The following is an 11371-nucleotide window of genomic DNA, read 5'->3' on the forward strand; positions in this document are numbered from 1 at the left end:
ACATGATTCAAAATCTTTGAAATTCAAACTATAGCCTCGTCCACATTATTCTCGAAAAAGAAGCAGTCAAATTATTTAGCTTGACCATTAAATTTCTTGAAACGTTTTTAGTACAAAATTTAAGATGAATTTGAATTATGTACAATCAACATTGCATGTGTTGTGTCTGCAATTAATTCACCATTTGATACGACTTGTTCTTTAAGTTTATATTGAGTTATCTGAAATTCAAATAATATCTGTGTTTTAATTTGCTTATTTTTACTTTACTGGGCCGCGCTCAGCCTGTCATTCCGCCTAATCTCTAATGTTTATGAACATGATAGCCTGAGGTCCTCAGGTAAATTTTTACTGGGCCGCGCTCAGCCTGTCATTCCGCCGAATCTCTATCATCTATGAACATAATAGCCTGAGGTCCCAAGGTAAGCTTATTTGCACGCGAATTAACTTTGATTTGTAATTCATAATTGTACTATAAATTATAACTGCATCAGGAAAATTACTTGGCACCCTTTAGCACTGAATAAATAGTTTTTTAATGACAACTAAATTATGAAAATATTCGGAAAAGCGGAAGCTGTCTTAATCTTATTTATTAGGAAGTTGTCTACCAAGACGCCTGGGGCTCACCGAGTTGGACTCGTCGACGGTCGTGGAATATTTGAAACAAATATTTTACGAGTATCACCCGTTATAATAAAATAATACCTCTACTTTTGAGGGCTAAGCGTGATAATGCCCGAGAGCTTGCTGGAGGGAATTTGCGACCCGATTAAGCGAAGGTATTATTTGTTATAACTATTAGTATTGACGGTGGTTCGTGTAAGGCGCACGTTATATCTCCGCCAAAAGCACATCCAATTTGATACGTATGAAATATGTCTATAATTTCCTTGATTATGCACTAAGTTGGCGTTCCCCGACCAAAATTGAACGGGGAATCGTTTAAGATCACTTTCGAGGCACCTCGACAAAAGCTTATCACGATATTGTGCTTTTTATGGAGAAATACGTCAATCAAGTTTTTGAGCTTGTTATTCTCTTTCAAAAGTATTCCAAGTGATTTGTATAAGTGCATATATTAACGGCCTATATATACTACTGGGCTTGACATACAAGGAGGAGCAAAGTGCAAAGAAACTGCCACAAACTGCTACTAACTGCTACTAACTGCTACAATGTACAAACTGGCACTAACTGCCACAAACTGCTACTAACTGCTACAAACTGGCACTAACTGCTACAAACTGGCACTGACTGCTACAAACTGCTACAAACTGGCACTAACTGCCAGTTTGTAGCAGTCAGTGCCAGTTTGTAGCAGTTAGTGCCAGTTTGTAGCAGTTTATGGCAGTTTCTTTGCACTTTGCTCCTCATGTGTTAATTAATTGAGGGTATAAGTACATTTTAGTAGCATGCACTATTAGTAGCACTAGCACTATTAAATGGTTGTAGGTTTACAACCTACCAGGACGCGCGCCGAGTTGGACTCGTCGACGGTCCAATATATGGAACAGATATTTTACGAGTATCACCCGTTAACGCTTAGCCTAGGCGGTGCACGATAAAAATAAACTTGCTCGGATTTTCAAAATTTTTGTACCATCGTTTTCTAGAGACTGTGAGTATTATAACTTTTTGATTGTATCCGAAATAATGTGCTGGCCGAAATACGAGCTAAAAACCTATTCAATGGTCAGCGCGCGCGTCTTACGGTCGATGGCGCACTGCCTACTTAGCCTGTCATTCCGCCGAATCTCTATTTGGAGGACTTCAACGCGCCGCGCGAACTAGCATTCTTGCTTTGCATCGAAGCTTCGCAGAGCAACGATCTCGATGGGTTGATATCGTCATCAAAATATTTATATTTATGAACATGATAGCCTGAGGTCCCCAGGTAAATCTGGCCCGGCGCGCGCTACTTCGGAGCACTTGCCATCGGGCAACATTTCGAGAAGAAAGCGGCGCGCGCTACTTCGAAGAAATGTAGACGAGTAACATCCGTCAAATCCGATAATGCTTCTCGCAACCACGATCTTCGTTAGATCGGCAAAATGCGCTACTGGGCCTCGCCGAGCTGCGAAGCTGAAGAATTAACATCGTCAATTGAGCATGTCAGGTTAAACATTTAAAACGATCTTATTTGGTTTCAACTTCAAACTTCAAGAAAACAACAATTTCAAAAAAATTACTTGGCACCAGCTTGCCCCAGTGCCGGGTCCTACAGATGAGCCGGGGACCTCAGCTATTAAGCTTTTGTGTTCATACTTAGAATTAGCTTCATATATAAAGTTAAACACGATTGAAATTGTTATATTTGTATCACGTTGCGACCCCCACGGTCGTTTCACTATCAACTATGGTGGGGGATCATACAACGTATGACAAATATTTGTTATATTAAGAGGGTTAGTATTAAATTTGGCATGCTGAACTGTGAACTCTTTTCATTTTGTAGGTTTATAACCTACCACATACCAGGACGCGCGCCGAGTTGGACTCGTCGATGTTCCTAGCTATTTGAAACAAATATTTTACGAGTATCACCCGTTAATTTTCATCGCTTATGCAGTAAACCTTAACGGGTGATACTCGTAAAATATCTGTTCCATATATTGGACCGCGTCGACGAGTCCAACTCGGCGCGCGTCCTGGTAGGTTATAAACCAACTAAGTAAACCCCGCTTTTGAAAAATTTCGAAGTTTCAAATTAGTACAAATTGTAGCGAGATGCGCTACTGTGCCGCGCCGATCTGCGATGAATTGACATTGTCAATTAATAGTACAATATATAGTGATGACAGATGCTTTTAGGGCAAAACAGTAATACATTCTCCATTCTGCGTGATTAATGTTTTTCGTTTTAAATGACATGTTCACATATCCATGTGTCTACGCGTACTGCGTGACGCGCTTGTTTCGCGCGCTTCTGCAAGCGAGAGGGCTCTGGTTAGAGCAAAATGATATGCATGAAATCAAAATTTTCAAAAAAATTGGTGCGCCGCGCATATCTCAATTGACGCGCCGCGCGCTTATTTTGTTTTTTACTGATTTATATTGCACTGTAAAATTGAGCACTACATAAACAACCAGTTGTGTTTAACCCTTTATATTTGTTTTCTTTGAATTTTCAGATCTACTTCTTCTCACTTTTTGAATTTTACTCGCGGATCCAAAGCTTTGTGTTTATAGACACACCGATTGAAGATTTAAATATTAATATGACCAATGAATGTGAAGCTTAGATTACCCTGAAGCGATTATTACTTCGAAGAAATTTGCACAAGTTCTTTAAAACAATCTATATCAAATTATGGCAACATTTATATTGAAACTTCAGCATATAAACATAGTTTTTCAGCAAAATATTGTAGGTTCCTAGCAAGTTCTCAACTTTCTGGAGATGGCTCATCATACATTGTTCAAGTCCTCTTTTAGAAAACCTGCCAACCTTTCTTGGATTTCATCTTATCTTGGATTTCATCTTATCTTGTTAGGTGCATTTGCCTTATTTAGTCAGGATTTAATTTGACCAAAACCCATAATCATGGGTAGAGTGGACCGCTGCCAGTGTCTCTCTTTCCCAAACAAGAAGAAAAGATATTAATTTGAATAACCTTCCGCAAATGCAAAATGATACCGAGAATTAAATCGGTCGCTTGCTTTTCCCATTCATTCACGGCTTACGAATTGTAATAAGTTACGATTAATTGAATCAATCACATGCTGTAAAAATCCCTATGGGTTGCTTTCGGGTAATATTTCGGGGTAAGAGTGGTAGTTAGTGTCCAATTAGCGCTGATGTTTATTGGGGGGGGGGGGGGTACCACTGTCCATTTTATCCCTGCACAAAAAAACTTAAAAAAAGACAAAGACAAAAGGGACAATAGGGACAAAAGGGACAAAAAAGATAATAGGGACAAAAAAGACAAAAAAGACGGGGACAAAAAGGACAAAATGGACAAAAAGACAGGGACAAAATGGACAAAATGGACAAAAAGGACAGGGACAAACGAGACAAATAGACAGGGACAAAATGGACAGTAAAGAAAATAAGGTCAATTATCCGTTGAAATGCAAAAAATAAGTTCAGGCACAGTTTCAACAAGCTAATAAGTTGGGTAAATTCAGACAGAACAGTAAAGTCAATCTTGGTTATATATCAGCCTTAGTGTACTCACTGTTCAAGACAACTTGGTCTAGTCCGATATGCCTGCTCACTGATTCACATTTGACGTTTGAGCTGAACTTGCATTGCAAATAACATTCAAAAAGCAAGACAACTAATATTGCGCTGAGGGGATACAGAGGAAGAGATATAACTACTCTGTTTAGTTCTAGAGCTAGTTATTAGATTGAATATGGATTAAGGGCAGACATTGATGAGACTGATTATCGGGAGTATCTATTACAAAATCTTAAAATTCAGAATTATACATTGTTAACAATTTTTTTAAACATATAAAGAATATTCAAACAATATACACATAATATAGCAATGGCCAATTGGCTGACAAAAGGTCATGGCCTGAACAAACAATTTTTTTTAAATAGTCAAGTGATGCTAAAGCAGAGCACAAATGTGTAATAAGTTAATAGATTAAAAAACTGATTCATGTGATGCATTCGCAGAGCACAGATAAAAATACTGATTCAATGATTAAAATTATAGCTGTGAGTGTCAATAAATTACTGTGTCGTAAAAAAAGGAACGATGTACACGTGATCTGAGATACCAATATCTCAATATCAAAAGGATAGTGTCTAGAAACAATCATAGTCCATGGTGGCAGGTATCAAGTTAAACGAAGTTACACTGACTGGCAATGTATACGATTGCCATCTCCCTCTCTCACCCCTGACCGCTATCAGGGTGCTCCTGAGGATTGAGAATCTAATCCTGGTGCGCATGTAACACATAATAGCCGCATAGTCTTCTCCTCTCTTCTGGGATAGTTTTTTTGTTAACAATTTCGTTTTGCTAACAGCTCTCTTCGTCTGATGAGCTAGAGAAGTCGCTGATTTCCGATAGGGTACAGGGTTTTTTTTTTTTTTTTTTTTTTTTTTTTTTTAAAGAGAGGCTGGGCCTGGTTGGCCCACGAGAGGATAGCATATGGATGCTTTGCCTACCTCTGGGGTATGGCAGTCCTGTGGGAGGATGCCAGCGGAATCAAGATGTGTAATCACGGATGATGGTAAGTGTTGTGGGGTGTGTTATAGATAAACGGTTAAGTGGTGGTTGAGTGTGGAAGAGAGGGGCGAAACAAGACGGCGTTAAAGTAGTCGCTATGTTACACCTGTCTGGTCCAACTCCTCCGGCACCACTAAGCGTTTAGTGTGGTTTGTAAAGTTGACAATGGTGGAGATGTGTTGGTTGTCGAATATGTCATTGACAGAGAGGTAGTAGTCCCGGAAATATTGACCTCTTATTTGGGCAATAGCCGGGCACTGTCCGAGAAAGTGTGAGACAGTCTCCTCTCCGTCGCCGCATTTTGGACAAGCACTTGTGTCTGATTTGTGAATGGTGTGTAGGTGTTTGTTGAGGCCACAATGTCCCGTGATGAGGTGCACTGCAGTTCTGTAATTTTGTCTGTTGTTACTGAGTGTAGTGTTGAGATTTTTGATGATGTTGATGTTTTTATGTCCAAGTGTCAGTTTAGTGTGTCTGGGACCATTAGTAATCCATGATTCTTGATTAAGTTTTGTGACTTTGTCGTTGATCAGGCGTTTGATGTAAGATTGTGGAATTGGGCAATTCAAAGTGGATTCACTGGTTGTGCCATTTTTGGCCAGCTCGTCTGCTTTTTCATTACCCCACAATCCGATGTGTGCTGCTATCCATCTGATCTCTAAGGTGTTAGTGGATCCGAGTGTATTGAGGGTGTCGTAGCAGTCTCTAGTGGTTCTACTCCTCGTTGAAGGTGAGGATATAGCTTGAATAGAGGAGAGACTGTCTGACCATATGATGATATGTGTGTTTGTGTAAGTTGATAGATATTTACAAGCTTCGATGATGGCAGTGAGTTCAGTTTGATAAACGGTGCAATAATCAGGAAGCTTGAATGATCTTTCATCTAGTGTAGTGTTGTTGTTGTCTGTGGTGATAATATAACCGCTACCCGAGTCTGTGCGTGACCCGTCTGTGTAGCAGGTGATGGTTTCACTGGGGATGTTGTCGATGGTGTTTTGGAGTGAGCCTCTATATTCAATGTTGTCAGCTCCAGGAGTGGTGACCGTGAAGCGTCGTTCAAGCATCATGGTTGGTATAGATAGGTCTCTCTCTGCTTTGGGTGGTATGTTGAGGTCTACCATGAATTGTTTGTTGATAGTGGTGTGAGTTGTGATGGTACCTTTTCTGGGGGCGATAGTTTCGAGGGTTAGGCTTCCATATGCTTGAAGCCTGGCTGTGCCCTTTGCTGCTTCACCTCTCAGGAAAAGTATGATATCTGGAGTGTTAGTGAGGTGGTTCAGTGCGATGAAGGGAGTACTAGGCATGGCACCAGACATCATTCTCAATGCCAATGCCTGAACTCGTTGGAACTTCCTCGCGTTGGTGTCTGTTTGGGTTGCCCTAATCCATATACTACAGCAGTATGATAGAATAGGTCTGATGACAGCGGTGTACATCCATTTGCATGTTTTAGGGCTCATACCCCAAGTGGGGCCGACAGCTCTTCTACATTGCATAAGGGATGCCGTAGCTTTTTTGGTGGTATTGGTGATATGTTCATTGAAATTGAGCTTGCTGTCGAGGGTCACTCCTAGGAATTTGGCAGATTTGGATAGACCTATAGTGGTGTTACCCACCACCACAGGTCTAAGTGTCCATTTCTTATTCCAGGTAAACATGACTATTTGTGTTTTGAGTGCGCTTATGGATAGATCTTTGGTTTGGCACCATTTTTCTATTGTGTTGATGGTTTTGCGTGTTCTGTTCCAGATGATGTCTAAATCATTCCCCTCCGCTAGAGAAAGCAGATCATCTGCAAAAGCTTGCAGATAACCTGGTATGTCTCTTGCGGTGTAGGCCAGGAGATCATCGACTACCAGGTTCCAAAGGAAAGGGGAAAGGATGCCACCTTGGGGGCACCCTCTCCGGATCCGAACCCTTTTCGACTTATCCTTATGATTTAATGTGATGAATCTGTTAGTTACCATGTTGATAATCCATTGTGCTGTGGCCGGGTCCACTTTCGTGGTCTTGATAGCGTCAGAAATAGCCTTGAAAGAGATATTATCAAAAGCTCCCTCTATATCTAGAAAGACTCCTAAGACATATCCCTTCTTAGCTATCCTGCGCTCGATGGTGTGAGTAACTTTATGAAGGGCTGCTTCGGTTGAACATCCCTTTTTAAAGCCAAATTGTCGTTTGTTGATGTCTTTAGCGATATTAAGGTCGTGTTGCATATGCCACAGTATCACCTTCTCCTGTAGTTTTAACATCACAGGAGAAAGGGTGATAGTGCGAAATGATTTTGGTTGGTTGTAGTCAGTTTTTCCAGGCTTTGGGAGAAAGATTCCAAGGGATTCTTTCCACAAAGTTGGAATGTGTTGGGTTTCATGATTTTTTGTCATAATGGTTCTGGTGATGTCTTTGATGTGTGTCCAAGCTTTCTGTATGATGATAGGTTTGAGGGTGTCGGGTCCAGCAGCTTTTAACGGATCAAAGGATTTAAGAGCCTCCTCGATTCTGTCTGGGCTGTAGATGGTATTGAGTAAGGTGGTGGTGATTGGTAGAGGTCCAGGTGGAGGCACTGGCGGGTCAGTGACACTATCCTTGAAGTGGGTTTGTGTCATGACCTCCAGTGTCTCCTCTGCATTTTTGGTGATGTCTCCGTTTGGTTTGTAAACGGCTTCTAGTGTGTGCTTGTTGTCGTTGCAGGATTTCAGAATCTTGTTCATCCTTCCGGATTCCTTAACAGACTCTGTTTCCTGACAAAAAGTTCTCCAGGCATTACGCTGGGAGTTGGATATAAGTCTGTTGTATTGTTTGTTGCTCTCTCTAAGAGCGAGCCACAGGGCATCAGTTTTCTTTTTTCGGGCTGTAATCAGTTTTTGTCTTATTCCCCTCTGTGCTTCCTCTACTTCTCGAGTTAGCCAGGGGGGTTTGCGGACGGAACTTGAGATGTAAGTAATGGGGCATGCCTCCTCGAAGGCTTCCTTAAGTGCAGTATTGATGATGTCTATATTGTGATCAATTTCGGTCGTAGTGTTGATTTGTGTGTTGTTAAGGTTGGGGTTATTCGATAGGATCTCATCAAATCTGTCCCAGTCAGTGTTTTGACTAGTCGGATCTGTTTGGGTTCCTTCTTTGGCCCTGTAGTTATGTCGAACATAATATAGCGATGGTCAGAGTTGGAGTAGAGGTCACTAACATGCCAATTGCTAATGAGGTCTCCTCCCAACTGGTTTGTTATTGTAAGATCGATAATTGAATTGTGGCCTCGAGAGTTGAGGAAGGTTGGGGATGATCCTTTGTTGGCACATGACAGCCCTAGGGAGGAGAGAAAGTCAAGTAGCTCCTCTCCCCTCGTATTGCATGTCTTGTTCCCCCAGGGTACAGGGTGTCGATTCTTTATGCTTCCTGTGTCTGAGGAAGCGTTCCTTCTTGTTCCACAGTTGTTTACATTTAGCTTCTTTTTCAGCTGTGTTTTTCTGTCATAAGTTTTTGTAAGTAATTGTGTGGGTCTGGGTATCTGCTTCTGGCCGCTATGAGCGTTATGATATTAAAAGATGATGACTTTTTTGATATTAATCCTGGACCAGGCAAAAGTCCTGCTCACATTGGGAGGTTCGCTAAGTTTCTCGATGTAATTCGACTTATATGACCCTAAATAACATAATTGACTCGGGTACACTTTTTCACCAGTGGGGCATTTCTCAGAATCACGCCCTTTTTGACCGCACCCATATCGCGACCCCCACTATAAATTATCTCGGCTTCTGATTGAGATACAGACCTCAGCCATGAACCAAAATGTGCCTAAGATGCATGTTTATATTAGTGCTATGAAGATACTTAAGGCCTAAGAGACTTAGTTTTTAAGAAATCGCCAAAAATCCGATTTAGTATACTAGCAGTCTCGAGAGTAACAATTATCACACTTATTTCAAGATATCTCCGCTTCTGATTGGAGCTAAGCGCTCATCTTGGGCATTAAAATGGTCAGAATCATCATATTGAGTGGGGTAGAGCATGGTTTTAAAGTCTTCAGACTTTAGGTTGTTGAGTTATTAGGTCAGATCCCATTTTTACGCTTGGAGTAGAGGTCACTAACATGCCAATTGCTAATGAGGTCTCCTCCCAACTGGTTTGTTATTGTAAGATCGATAATTGAATTGTGGCCTCGAGAGTTGAGGAAGGTTGGGGATGATCCTTTGTTGGCACATGACAGCCCTAGGGAGGAGAGAAAGTCAAGTAGCTCCTCTCCCCTCGTATTGCATGTCTTGTTCCCCCAGGGTACAGGGTGTCGATTCTTTATGCTTCCTGTGTCTGAGGAAGCGTTCCTTCTTGTTCCACAGTTGTTTACATTTAGCTTCTTTTTCAGCTGTGTTTTTCTGTCATAAGTTTTTGTAAGTAATTGTGTGGGTCTGGGTATCTGCTTCTGGCCGCTATGAGCGTTATGATATTAAAAGATGATGACTTTTTTGATATTAATCCTGGACCAGGCAAAAGTCCTGCTCACATTGGGAGGTTCGCTAAGTTTCTCGATGTAATTCGACTTATATGACCCTAAATAACATAATTGACTCGGGTACACTTTTTCACCAGTGGGGCATTTCTCAGAATCACGCCCTTTTTGACCGCACCCATATCGCGACCCCCACTATAAATTATCTCGGCTTCTGATTGAGATACAGACCTCAGCCATGAACCAAAATGTGCCTAAGATGCATGTTTATATTAGTGCTATGAAGATACTTAAGGCCTAAGAGACTTAGTTTTTGAGAAATCGCCAAAAATCCGATTTACTATACTAGCAGTCTCGAGAGTAACAATTATCACACTTATTTCAAGATATCTCCGCTTCTGATTGGAGCTAAGCGCTCATCTTGGGCATTAAAATGGTCAGAATCATCATATTGAGTGGGGTAGAGCATGGTTTTAAAGTCTTCAGACTTTAGGTTGTTGAGTTATTAGGTCAGATCCCATTTTTACGCTTGGAGTAGAGGTCACTAACATGCCAATTGCTAATGAGGTCTCCTCCCAACTGGTTTGTTATTGTAAGATCGATAATTGAATTGTGGCCTCGAGAGTTGAGGAAGGTTGGGGATGATCCTTTGTTGGCACATGACAGCCCTAGGGAGGAGAGAAAGTCAAGTAGCTCCTCTCCCCTCGTATTGCATGTCTTGTTCCCCCAGGGTACAGGGTGTCGATTCTTTATGCTTCCTGTGTCTGAGGAAGCGTTCCTTCTTGTTCCACAGTTGTTTACATTTAGCTTCTTTTTCAGCTGTGTTTTTCTGTCATAAGTTTTTGTAAGTAATTGTGTGGGTCTGGGTATCTGCTTCTGGCCGCTATGAGCGTTATGATATTAAAAGATGATGACTTTTTTGATATTAATCCTGGACCAGGCAAAAGTCCTGCTCACATTGGGAGGTTCGCTAAGTTTCTCGATGTAATTCGACTTATATGACCCTAAATAACATAATTGACTCGGGTACACTTTTTCACCAGTGGGGCATTTCTCAGAATCACGCCCTTTTTGACCGCACCCATATCGCGACCCCCACTATAAATTATCTCGGCTTCTGATTGAGATACAGACCTCAGCCATGAACCAAAATGTGCCTAAGATGCATGTTTATATTAGTGCTATGAAGATACTTAAGGCCTAAGAGACTTAGTTTTTGAGAAATCGCCAAAAATCCGATTTACTATACTAGCAGTCTCGAGAGTAACAATTATCACACTTATTTCAAGATATCTCCGCTTCTGATTGGAGCTAAGCGCTCATCTTGGGCATTAAAATGGTCAGAATCATCATATTAAGTGGGGTAGAGCATGGTTTTAAAGTCTTCAGACTTCAGGTTGTTGAGTTATTAGGTAAAATCCCATTTTTACGCTCTCGCAAGTAGCGATTGATGCACTTATTTCAAGATATATCAGCTTCTGATTGGAGATTAACGCTCATCTTGGGCACTGAAATGGTCAGAATCATCATATTAAGTGGGGTAGAGCATGGTTTCAAAGTCTTCAGACTTCAGGTTGTTGAGTTATTAGTTCAGATCCCATTTTTATGCTCTCGCGAGTAGCGATTGATGCACTTATTTCAAGATATATCAGCTTCTGATTGGAGCTAAGCGTTCATCTTGGGCATTGAAACGGTCAGAATCATCATATTGAGTGGGGTAGAGCATGGTTTCAAAGTCT

At 41.2% G+C, this 11371-nt stretch overlaps 1 protein-coding gene across 1 annotated transcript in view; it reads left to right on the top strand.

Moving 5' to 3' along the window:
• The window catches only part of LOC134811195 (phosphatidylinositol transfer protein alpha isoform-like), a 67986-nt gene that overhangs the window by 40687 nt on the left and 15928 nt on the right, over nucleotides 1-11371 (top strand). The gene's annotated exons all lie outside the window — the stretch shown is intronic.

This window comes from Bolinopsis microptera, chromosome 2 (assembly GCF_026151205.1).
Source record: "Bolinopsis microptera isolate Bmic1 chromosome 2, MBARI_Bmic_1.0, whole genome shotgun sequence".
Taxonomy (NCBI): domain Eukaryota; kingdom Metazoa; phylum Ctenophora; class Tentaculata; order Lobata; family Bolinopsidae; genus Bolinopsis; species Bolinopsis microptera.